The sequence below is a fragment of the Trachypithecus francoisi genome, unplaced genomic scaffold, assembly GCF_009764315.1.
Source record: "Trachypithecus francoisi isolate TF-2019V2 unplaced genomic scaffold, Tfra_2.0 Lachesis_group3, whole genome shotgun sequence".
Classification (NCBI taxonomy): Eukaryota; Metazoa; Chordata; class Mammalia; order Primates; family Cercopithecidae; genus Trachypithecus; species Trachypithecus francoisi.
Window position 1 is genome coordinate 145,316,619 of NW_022681468.1, and position 12,809 is coordinate 145,329,427.

A 12,809-nucleotide genomic window follows, 5' to 3' on the forward strand; every position below is an offset into this window, starting at 1 on the left:
ATTTCAGGTTCTTTTTCAAGGTTACGTAGACAGTTGTCTCCTGAATTGAATCACAGGAATTAAGTAAGTCTGGAGTCTCAGACCTAACTACCTACTGCAGGTATCAGGGCTCTACTTCAAGAGTCTGTTTCCACATGTGGCTCTGTACAAGTCAGTAAGCTCTTCGAGGACCTGGGCCATGTGCAACTAATTGCAAAATTTCCAGAGCCTATCTGGTGCTTGGCACATGATAGGCTCTCAAACAAATATACTTGCAATTAAAGGACCAGCCACAGGGCAGTTTCCTTCACAAAAGGTCAACTCTGGAGAAATCAATTAAGTTAAAATTAAGGGACTTTCTAAGTCCTTAAAAAGAATTGCCATACCTTGAGTTAGTCTAGTACCTATATTACAACTTAATGCAAAGACTTCAAGCCAACGTTCTCTCTATTTAGTGTCTATCCTCTGATTTATCCTTTCCAGCAGCATTAACTAATGCTGTCAAAAGGTTCTTACCCTTGATTCCTTTTCAGATGATACACATATTTTAAGGCCCTAGTGACATCAACTCTAATTCTGGGGAATTATGAATTCCTCTTCCTAATTTTCTATGCAGAAGTCTTCCACTAAAATCAAGCCTGATCGTTACATTGGACATCAAACATGAGTAATGCTCAGGATATGACTTAACCACTCTTGGGGTCAAATGATGGCATTATTATTGTTTAAACTGTGGATCAATATCATAACCTCTTGTATTTTTCCGTTGATACTGCTAGCATATTTTCCTTGCTGTGCTCTTATCAACTCTCCCCTCAGTGCACCGACCCAGATAATAATTCAGACAGATATTATGGCCCACAGTTCCTGGAATTTTTTCTTTTGAAAGCTATGTAGGTGGACTTTGTGATTATGTAAGCACAAAGCTAATGGGATTGGCGGGAGCCCCAGCTGAGAGCAGGCAGGTGCTGGACAATCTTCTCTCAGCCTTGCTCTGCTAATGTCTCCCTGGGCGTAGGCTGGCCTCGCGCTGCTTCTGTTATGCAGCACAACAAGATAACTGCCTGCTGTGCCCTGTCACGTCTTAGTTTCCAACTGTAACTGAGAAATATGGGGACTGACTTGGACTCCAGCAGCTTTTAAAGTCATAGCTACAGAGGCAGCTTGTATCTAGAATCCGAGCTTGTAAGTTTGGTTTGTGAGACTTCCATGGTAATAAATGGATTGAACTAGATGCTTATGATGTTAACCCCAAAGCTTTATAGAAAATAGTGCTGGGGCATGTATATCAGTTATCTATTGCTGCATAACAAACTACCTCAAAACTTGTAATCCCACCACTTTGGGAGGCCAAGGTGGGCAGATCATGAGATCAGGAGTTCGAGACTAGCCTGGCCAACGGGGTGAAACCCTACATTTACTAAAAATACAAAAGTTATCCAGGCGTGGTGGTGCACGCCTGTAATCCCAGCTACTTGGGAGGCTGAGGCAGGAGAATTGCTTGAACCCGGGAGGCAGAGGTTTCAGTGAGCTGGGATCGTGCCACTGCACTCCAGCCTGGGCAACAGAATGAGACTCTGTCTAAAAAAAAAAAAAAAAAAAGTATTGTTACTTTCTCATGAATCTGAGGGTCTGAAATTTGTACAGGGCAGAGTCGGGATAGAATATCCCTGTTTCACTTGGTGCCTGTTGGGGCTGGAATGCCCAAATCAGTTTCTTAACTTGTGCTTGATACCATAGTTCAAATGGCTGGGGGTGGCTGAAATAGCTCAACTAGGATCAGAGGTTTGGCCTTGCTGTTGACTGCTTTCCTTGGTTTTCCTTCATGTAGTTTCAGGGTCTCTTTCTCTCTTTCTCTCTCTCTGTCTCTTTCTCTCTCTCTGTGTGTGTGTGTATATGTGTATATATATATAATATGTAATATATATACACATACACATGTGTTTATGTCCACATATCTCTCTCTATATGTATATGTCCATGTGTGTGTGTATGTATATGTGTGTTTGTGTGTGTGTGTGTATACATATATGTCCTGGTCTTCAGTTCTACTTCTGAGGAACCTGATCTAAATTGTCCTGTTCTCATTTGCATTTCATAAAAATCTTGTGAAGTAAAGTAATGCATATAGTCTTTCCAGCAGAGTAGTGAGACTTATTTGAGAGCTCAGAGATTACAAGACTGCAAAATCAGAAATTGTTATGCAGCAATAGATAACTGATATACATGCCCTGGCACTATTTTCTAGGGCTTCTTAAAACCTAGGCTTAGAAGAGACACTGCCACTGCAGTTTTACTGATGCAAGTCATAGATCAGTTGAGATTCAAAGGGAGGGAACTCTGTAAGATATGAATAATGGAGGTGTGATTTTTCAAAATCCACTGATGTAATAACCACTACAGCAGGGTTTATAGACATGGGACACACAGAATAGCAGAGTCTACTGGGGATTGAGACGTGCCTAGGGTTATCAAGATAAAATATAGGGTACTAAGGTAAGTGTGAATTTCAGGTGAATAATGAATAATTTTTAGTACAAATATGTCTCATGCAAGTCTGCATAGCATGTAATATTTGGGACTTAGTTATCCTTAAGCATGGTTGTTTATCTGAAATTCAAATTTAAATGGGAGTTCTATATTTTTGTTTACTATATCTGGCAAACCTAGGTGAGAGACTTGTGACTAGCACCAGGGGCCAGGTCCTACAAGCTGTTTATTGATTTAGTCACAAGGTTGTTGAGGTCAAGTGAGGACCAGGGCATGAGAATGGAGAGGAAGAGGGCAGACGTTCAAAGCTAGTGAGGCTAGTGAGAACAAGTGGGCTGAGCAGGAGGCCTGAGCATCCAGACAGTGTTCCAAAGTGGCTGAGATTGTGACACGGGACTCAGACCAGAGAAGGATTCTCAATTCTGCACAACTGTCCTGAGAATCATTTTTTTTTTTTTTAGGCTTTCAAATAAGGTAGATAATAGTGGTACTTCACAGCGTTGTGGCAAGAATTAAGTATAGGGGTGGCTGGTATGTAGTAAGCACAGAGAACACGTTAGGTGTAATCACGTCAAAGTAACAATTATAGTAATGGTAATAGTGTTGTGAGGATTGAAGCTGGGGCAGGAGGAGTGGGGAAGAGACACACAGGAAACTAACATCCCCAGAACACATGCTCAGTCCTGGTCCTGGTGCTTTCTCTTCTCCATTTTCCTTAATCATAATTGCCTTTGCAGGTACAATAAATCAACTTAATGGATGAGTGAATTGACTTAGAGGAATTATTAGGTTTGCCTGAGTGGCAGTCGGATCTGCTTGAGACCAGAATCTTGTCCTATAAAGAAAGACGAGTGAATATCGTTCCTGCAGGTGGACCTCAGTTCATGGGCCTCCAGTCACACCCTGCTGCCAGCCTTTTCCTACCTTGGCCTCTGTGCTGCCTTACGTCTGAGCCTTCCCGTCTCAATTATGAAATGGGAGAGTAATGCCCATATTGCTTCTCCCAGAGTCTTGTTGGACGTCTTCACTGTGGTAAAGGGCATGACGACATTTTCAAACTCTAACATGCCCCGTGGATGTTGAAACTGTTCTTGAAGCCTGGCACATAAAGTGTTAATCCTGTATTCGTCTAATTCCAAGCCATGCTAGGACAAGAAAGGCAGCCCTCCCGAAGGCACTGAAGAAGGGGCTTGGTGGGGTAGGAAGAGAGAGAGGTGAGTTGGTGTGTGGTGTGGTGTAGTGTGTTATGCTGGCTTCTCCCCCTCTAGAATACTCCAAGACAAGATTCCAGAGGTAAAGCTTTCCCCAAAAGACTTGCAACAGTGGAGTAAGACAAGGCTCATTGCTTTTTGGTAATCTTGCAGACAGTCCCTTGCCTGGGGCATAGGGAGGTCTAGTCCAGTGATTGATAAAATGCTGATTTCGTATCTCTTTTATTGTCTGCTAAAGATTTGGTACATATTTTTAAGGCCACTGTGAATTTTTAGACTTCCCCAGAGACCAGAAGCTTAGAAATATATGGGAAAATATTGTCATTATCTATTTTATGGGTGAACATGATGTAAACAGTGACTGACAAAGCTTGAGTGAGCTGGGTTGTGCCTCTTGCTGGGGTTTTTTCTTTCTCTAATTCACTCTGGGTCTGAATATCTCTCCTCCTTGCACATTGGATATGCATCTGCATTCATTATTCTCACCAGCTCTGGCCAAATCCGCCACATAAGGAACAAAATGGTCTGCAACCACAGACTCACATCCTGGGCAGTAAATTATAATGTGACAAGAGAAGGTTCTAGCTCCGACACATGTTTTCCAAGTTTACCACGGGTAACAGCATCCTTGCTGGTGGGGTGTGTGTGTCTGTTTGTGATGGGGGTGGCATGGTGGGTAGGCATGAGTGTAAACGAATGTGTGGCCTTCTGAAAGGCATCTCGTGCACACCACAGTTGACGAGAGAGGTGGGAGTGTTTGCTGTTTGATAATGAGATTCAGCGTTATGGGGCTGTTATTTTTAGTGTTTAAGCTATGAAAAATCTCATTTTCTCCCTAGAGGCTTTCGTTCTGCCATTCTTTGGTACATCAGGTGAGAAATCAAGTGTCACCTGTTAAAAATGATAACAGATCCCAAGTTAGCTCGTACAAATTACTGTTCCCCCCAAGTCTCTTTGGTTTGGTAAGAGTGATCTTACAAATTGTGATTTTTATTTGAGATGAGCAAGGAAGGGACAACGAAAGAGAGAGGAGTTTTGAAAGTCTTGAGTTAGAAAAAGAATTGAAAAAAATTAATGGAACTTGATTCTATTCTTTATGGATAATTAAGTATAAATGTCCATGGTAAGTCTATATCTATCTTTGTCTATCTTGAATTTAGTGTGTATGTGTTTATGTGTGTATCAGATGTCTTTTTGACGTATTCTATGAAAACTTTTTGATGATCTTGGTCTAAATTCCCTTCTTTGGTCATCCTTATATTATATGCTCACACGTTTTGTGGTCATTGAATTCCTTGAACAGAGCTAGTAAACTGCAAGTCTTAAAGGTCCAGAGGCTTTTCTACTTTGACTATATAGGCTCTAGAGACAGAAATTTTTATTGTTCTATTTATTTTTTATTTGGTCTACTATTGCACAAATCTGGTAAATTATTGAAATCCAAGAGGCCTTAACAAGAAGATTTCTGTCTTTGTAAACTTCACTTCCATGGCTCAAGTACCAGCTATCTGGGTAATAACTTCCAAAAGTAGCTTCAGCGGTTAACGTTTCCCATGAGTGTCCAACTTTGAAGTCCAACTGCCTACTTGCCAGCTCCACTTAGGCGTGTAACATGCATCTCAAACTGAATACATCTCCAATCTAACTCTTAATTCTCTTCATACCTACCTCTGGTTTACTTCTGTTGCAGTATTCTGCTTTTCAGTAAATTCTATCAGCTTTCTGGGTCAACAGCATTGGGGTCAGCCTTGATTCCTATTTCCCACTCACAGTCCATGTACCCAATTTATCAACAAATTATGTCAGCTCTACCTTCAAAATTTGTTCAGAATCTGACCATGTCTTATCATCTCCACTGCTCCCATCCTGATTCAAGCCACCCCCATCTTTTGTCTTGACTGCGGCAATAGCCTCCTAACTGGTTTTGCCCCTTCCACCGCCTATCCTGCAACAGCAGTCCACATGACCCTTTAGAAACATTGACCAGACGATGTTGCTGTTCTGTTCAGAATGCTCCAGTGGCTTCTTATATTGCACACAGTGAAAGTCTGATTCTTCATTGGCCACAGGTGCTCTGTGGGCTGCTCCCACCACCCCTGCTCTCACTGCCAGCACAGGACTCTTCATCCACCCTCCCCTCTTCACTCTCCATGAATGTGCCTATTCCCATGCGCTTTTTCTCTGTCTGGAATGCTTTTCTTCCACATTTGTGCATACTTTCCCCTCATTTCTTTCTGTCTCTACTCAAGGTCACCTCCTCAGAAAGATTATCTTTCAGCATTTAAAACAGTATTCTCATTCCCTATATTCCTAATTCTGCTTCCCTTAATATACTTTATTCTTCCTTAACCTACCTTATGGTCAGATGCCGATAACTATTTGTCTGTTTCTTCCCACTCCAATGTAAGCCTTCTAAAGCAGGATTTTTTTTTTTTTTTTTTCGAGACGGAGTCTCGCTCTGTCGCCCAGGCTGGAGCGCAGTGGCCGGATCTCAGCTCACTGCAAGCTCCGCCTCCCGGGTTTACCCCATTCTCCTGCCTCAGCCTACTGAATAGCTGGGACTAGAGGCGCCCGCCACCTCGCCCGGCTAGTTTTTTTATATTTTTAGTAGAGATGGGGTTTCACCATGTTAGCCAGGATGGTCTCGATCTCCTGACCTCGTGATCCGCCCATCTCAGCCTCCCAAAGTGCTGGGATTACAGGCTTGAGCCATCGCGCCCGGCTGATTTTTTTTTTCTTTTATTGCTGTGTTTCCTGTGGCTAGGACAATATCTGACATGTAGAAGTTGCTCAATACTTATTTGTTAAAGAAATGAATGAATGTGTGCTCTACTGATGCTTTTACAATGTTCTCGTAACTTCTTTCTAACATTCGTGCAATTATTTTATGTTAATTCTCTGGGATGCGATGCAAGAAAATTTTCCGTAACAAGACACTCTGAAAGTGGAGTGCGATTTGTCACTCCTCTCTTCTCACTTAGTGAAAGCTCCTTGTTCTGGGGAAGAATCTGGTCAGGGCAGCCTCATAGTAGGCCATCCAGATAGAAATTAAAAACCAGCAGGAGAGCAAGGGATTACAAATCCAGGAGAAGTGTGAGGTACTGACTTCCTTCTCTCTCTTGGTAAACATTCTGAGAGTGACCTCTTTTCAAAGTCTTTCTCTGGGACGGGTAAGGTGTTTCTTGAGGCAGGAGAGCCTTGATGACAGCTCTCCCTGGTGACATCTGGGCCCACTTTTGCTTTTTATGGCAACTTAGAGGAAAATCTCTTAGTTATAATGCAACTTTGCAAAAACTTTCTAGAAATAAGAATGCAAAACCAAACTATTTTACAACTTTACCTGACTTGTCTATTTTGCTTGGTTCTTCACTCTTTCCCCAGTTCACCTATGAAAGCTTGGTTCAGTCAGATTATTTTCCTTCAATGTTGTGAAATATTTCTCTGCTTTTTCATCAGCTTTAAATACGTTTCTGTCAGGGGATGAATAGGTGAGTGGTGGGTTTCTTAAAAATGAAATAACAGAAAAAGGCCATAAAAAATAAAATGTTTATAAAACCTATATAGGGTGCTGTGTTTTAAACAAAGTCAGGGATGACTTACCCTTCATTTCATTTTGTCTCTGAAGGGATTGAAGGGAAGTAATCCTGAGTCATGGTCACACACAGTCTGGGTCTGGCAGATGACACCCTCTTTCCTGATGTCCCTAAGGGCAAGGAATGGGTATCTGTAGCTGTCTGTAGCTGTACATTCCAGGGGCTCTCTAGGCCATGAGTTATGGCTGTATAGACTTGGTCCATGCCTGACAGGACCTTCTTGTGTCTGATTGCAAAGTAAATGCTTTCAAAAAAATTATTTCTTTTTGAATTTTCTTTTTCATTATTGTCTGCAAAACAAATTCAGTTAGTCCTGATGCTCTCTTCTTTTGGTGTGTTTCCCTTTCTGGTGCCTTCCGACTGCATGGTGTCTCTGGGTGAAGGAGGAGGGGAGTCTCAGGCCCATCAGAGAAGAAGAAGAAAGCTTCCCTGGCCCCTTAGTATATAAGTGGGCTTCTGATCCACCCTATTTACTGGGCTCAGGTGATAGTATAGGTGGATTCCTATTCAATGTGGGGGAGACCTTAGCCCACCTGGGCTGCCTTCTACTGCTAGGCTCGGATCAGAAAATGCTGGACCTGGATCACCTCTTTTGTAGGTTGGAAGGACATAGGACACCCTGACACTGTGTTGCTTCTCCAGTCCTGGGATCTCAAACTGATGCACCCTCGTCTTCTACCTCTCAGAGTTCCCCTTTCATTGTGTCTTGAGTTATTTTTGCAATGTTTATTATTGTGCATTGTGGAGAGGACTAGAGAGGGCAAGAATCTGCCTGCCATCTTATCCAGGTCAGAAATGGAGGAGTTACATTTTAGAAATGATTTTTAGTCTAATACTTTCATGATCTGAAGGAGAAAGCAAATATTTTGCATGGTCTGTAAGGCTAATTCCTTCTGGGTAATTAAGTAATGGTAAGCCTGGTAAATTCCATTGATATTAGTCATTACCTGCTTTCTTTTACCCTGAAGTGAGTTCCATTGCCAGGCGCAGTGTTGTTTGAGATACCCTGATTGGATATCTTGGATGTGCGGGAACAAGCATGATGTCGGGAAAAGAAAACTTCAGCTAGAAACAATTTGTATTCCACTGAGGACTAGTTGCTCTCCTACACATGATGACAAGAGTGAAATGTTAATAGTTTTTAAATTATTTGTGAAGGCTGGGCGCAGTGGCTCACGCTTGTAATCCCAGCACTTTGGGAGGCCGAGGCAGATGGATTACAAGATCAGGAGATCAAGACCATCCTGGCTAACACGGTGAAACCCCATCTCTACTAAAAAAAAAAAAAAATAGCCCGGCGTGGTGGTGGGCGCCTGTAGTCCCAGCTACTCGGGAGGCTGAGGCAGGAGAATGGTGTGAGCCTGGGAGATGGAGCTTGCCGCGAGCTGATATTGCGCCACTGCACTCCAGGCTGGGAGACAGAGCGAGACTCCATCTCAAAAAAAAAAAAAAAGACACATAGACCAGTGGAACAGAATAGAGAACCCAGAAATAAACCCAAATACTTATAGCCAACTGATCTCTGACAAAGCAAACAAAAACATAAAGTGGAGAAAGGACACCCTTTTCAACAAATGGTGCTGGGATAATTGGCTAGCTACATGTAGAAGAATGAATCCTCATCTCTCACCTTATAAAAAAATCAACCAAGATGGATTAAGAACTTAAATCTAAGACCTGAAACTATAAAAATTCTAGAAGATAACATTGCAAAAACCCTTCTAGACATTGGCTTAGGCAAGAATTTCATGACCAATAACCCAAAAGCAAATGCAATAAAAGCAAAGATAAATAACTGGGACTTAATTAAACTAAAGAGCTTTTGCACAGCAAAAGTAACAGCAGAGTAAGCAGACAACCCATAGAGTGGGAGAAAATTTTCACAATCTATACATCTGACAAAGGACTAATATCCAGAATCTACAACAAACTGAAATCAGTAAGAAAAAAACAAACAATCCCATCAAAAAGTGGGCTAAGAACATGAATAGACAATTCTCAAAAGAAGATATACAAATGACAGCAAACATATGAAAAAATGCTCAACATCACTAATGGTCAGGAAAATGCAAATCAAAACCACAATGTGATACCACCTTACTCCTGCAAGAATGACCATACTCAAAAACATCAAAAAACTGTAGATGTTGGCATGGACGCAGTGAACAGGGAACACTTCTACACTGCTGGTGGGAATGTAAACTAGTACTACCACTATGGAAAACAGTGTGGCGATTCCTTAAAGAACTAAAAGTAGAACTACTTGATCGAGCAATCCTCCTACTGGGTATCTACCCAGAGGGAAAGAAGTCATTATATGAAAAAGATACTTTCACATGCATGTTTATAGCAGTACAATTCACAATTGCAAAATTGTCCCGACCCGCAGGACAGTCAAACGGGCCCTGGAAGGGGGAGTGGGAATGGAGGAGACAAGAAAACACAAGAAATGGAGACAAGACAAGTAGCCTGATCAAGTCTCGTTTATTGAATGCAGGGTCATGCCTTATATAGGCTGGCAGGGGAAGAGGTTGGGCCAGGGCGGTGACGGGGGGCCGGGTCTTCTCAAATTACAATTGCGCATGCGCCATGGGTTTGTACTGTTCCCGGGCGCAGGATCGCGCCTGCGCCCTAGGCTGCATATCTTCCTGGGCGGGAAAATGTTTACGCGCGTGGGAAAGGTTGGCGCGTGCGGGAACAGTTTAGGCGCGCCCGGGAAAAACTTAGGCGCCCGCGGGAAAAGCTTTGGGCGCGCGCGGCAACAGTTTTGGCGCACGCGGGAAAAACTTAGGCGCGCGCGGGAAGGGTTTGTAAATAAAGAACCCGGGAATGTGCCATCCTGTCTCCGCTTTGCGGAGATCAAGCAACAGAGGTCGTCTAATTCCGGGCCTCATGGCTCCGGACAGGTCCCCCTTTTTTATATATAATTACGGCTAGAAGATTGTCCCTCGGGAACTGCGCCTGTCTTAGGTTGGAGTAATGCATCTCATCACTGGTACCCGTCATGGGATTAGGCAGTAGCTTATGACGGCCCTCCTGTCTTAGGTTAGTGAGAGATGATGCTCTCTTACCCGTCATTGGCTGTCCAGTTCAGCGCATAGGGAAGGTGGTCATAATGGATGTGAGTATGAACCACTGCGATCTTCTTGTTCTAGGCGATTATAATGGACCTGTATAGGCTTCGCTTGGATAGCCTCGACTTGTTGCTTAATGAATGTCATGAGCTTATTGAAGACCAAAGGTCCTACAGAGAGTAAGAGCAATAGGCAAAGCAGGGGGCCCAGGAATGGCATAAGATAGGGAAGGAGTCCATGGAACCCAGTCCAAAACGGGTTATCGGTTATTTCTTTTCGTCGTTTTTCTAGGTCTTCTTGTAGACGCCTGATTTTATCCCTGACGATCCCAGATTTGTTGGCATAGAAACAGCACTTCTCCTGTAAAGCCAAGCAGATGCCTCCCTGTTCTGCAGTTAGTAAATCTAGGCCTCTTCTATTTTGGAGCACTACTTCTGCCAGAGAATCTACCTGATCTTGTAAATCTTGTATAGTACTTGAGATGGCCTGCATATCTGAGATCAATTGGTGAGACAATTTGGTGTATTGAGTAACAGAAGCCCCTAGGCCTGTAGCCCCAGTTGCTAGGGCAGTAGTTATGCCTAATCCTGCAAGTAAGGGGATAAATTGTATTGCCCTTTTGTTTCTTCCTAAAAAGTGATCTATAGCTGGGATAGGTACAGGTTCATCTCCAGGGATAATGTCTATGTCTGGCAAAAGTGTGGCTAAGACACAGCGTCCTGTCCAGTTAGTAGGTAAATAGGTATAAGCCCTATTATTGCCACATATAAAAACTGAGCTGTTTGGGGCACACAACGGTTAGGAAATATTTGCTATGGTGGAACAATTATTGAACTCATTGAATCCTACATCAAGGTCGTAAGTGTTATTAAGGGGAGGGGAGTAGATGCAAGAGGAACGAGGAAATTCTAAAGGCTGTACCTTAAGGGGAGGAATTATGGTGCAAGGGGCATTGGATGTATAATTTAAGTTATTACTGGGTATGGCAAGAGGAACAGGATCTCCTGATTGCAGACACAGCCAGCAGTCATTAGCCAGACTAGAGTTGGAATTGTTAAGCAGGTTATGAGTAGCCGTGAGGAGGGCAAAGGTCTGGGCATCAACTTTCTCTTTCCCCGGGCTTTGGGCAAGGCCAAGGGGTGGTAGTGAATTTCGGGTACAGGGACCTTTGCAACTCTTCAAGTTTTTTGTGTACCCTAATTTCTCGGACCTTGTCTTGTGGTCCTCCTCCATCAGAGATATGAAGGGGGGGGGGTGAATATTCCAGCAGACAGGCTGTCCTACAATTCCAGTACAGCCAGCTGATATAATGTTATTGGTATTTCCTACAACTGTAGGAACACTACTGGCCCCTATAGTGGGGGTTCTAGATCTTGTTAAGATAGCAGTATAGTATGTTTTACCGCCAGAGGTACATTCTAAATAAGTATTGTAGCAGGAACTATGCATAGCAGCCTTAAATGTGTCACAAGGGCAGGTTGTGGTATCCCCTCCGCTAGATATTCTTGGGGTTGACACACACCTCCACTTAAGAGAGTCACTAGACAGGTATGCTGTGTAAGCGGAGCAGGACACAGCTGAGATGTACGTATTTGGAAGGGAGGTCACATATCCCCCCAAACAATCACAGGGCTTACCGTATCGTTGTCGTATATATTTACGGGCCTCATGGGGATTACCAAAGCCGGCATATACCTGGAGTGCTTGGCAAATAAGCACCATGGTCCAGAGGGGCTTGTAGTTGAAGTTCATCTCTGCAATAGAGGAAAAGAGTATTCTCAGGGAGAAAATTACTCCCTGGATTGGTTATTGTTAGGTACCTGTCTTACCAGTCACTCTGGTAGCCATCTGGCTGCATCATGAGTTTGAGAAAAAACACAAACTGAGCCTCTTCCCCGGATTAACACTGGGTCTGGACCATGCCATGTGTTGTCTAAGGGGTCTTTCCACTTAACCATGGCAAATTGTTTTTTGGACTCAGAATGCCAAAATCGATCGGCTGCTGATCTGTTCAGGTTGTCCAAATGTAAAAAATTTAAAATAAAAAGTGTGTGATTAAGGATATTTCTAGGGGTGCCCTTAGTAGGGTACCATGCTCCCTTTTTTATTTTGTCAATGGTGGTTTTTAAGGATAGGTGTGCTCTTTCAACTATTCCTTGTCCTTGAGGGTTATAGGGAATTCCAGTAATGTGTTTTATTTGTAATTTAAGACAGAAGTCTTGGAAGGCTTTGGATGTATAGCCAGGACCATTGTCTGTTTTTAGTTGTTTAGGCTTTCCAACTATGGAGAAACAGTGTAGTAAATGAGCTATAACATGCTTGGTAGCTTCGCCTGTTTGTAGGTGGCCAGTATAAATCCACTAAATGTATCTATACATACATGGAGTATTTTAAGTTACCGAATTCTGAATAATGAGTGACATCCATTTGCCAGATCATGTTGGGAACTAGTCCTCTTGGGT

At 42.9% G+C, this 12,809-nt stretch overlaps 1 long non-coding RNA gene across 1 annotated transcript; it reads right to left on the reverse strand.

Annotated features, from left to right (window-relative positions):
• Positions 1–2,578: 2,578 nt before the first annotated feature.
• Positions 2,579–12,115, reverse strand: LOC117069249. Its single transcript, XR_004431465.1, has 4 exons — positions 11,985–12,115; positions 6,611–6,616; positions 5,182–5,184; positions 2,579–2,589 (listed from the first exon to the last, which is right to left on the reverse strand). It is a non-coding gene; the product is annotated as an uncharacterized LOC117069249 (long non-coding RNA).
• Between the last annotated feature and the right edge of the window lie 694 nt (positions 12,116–12,809).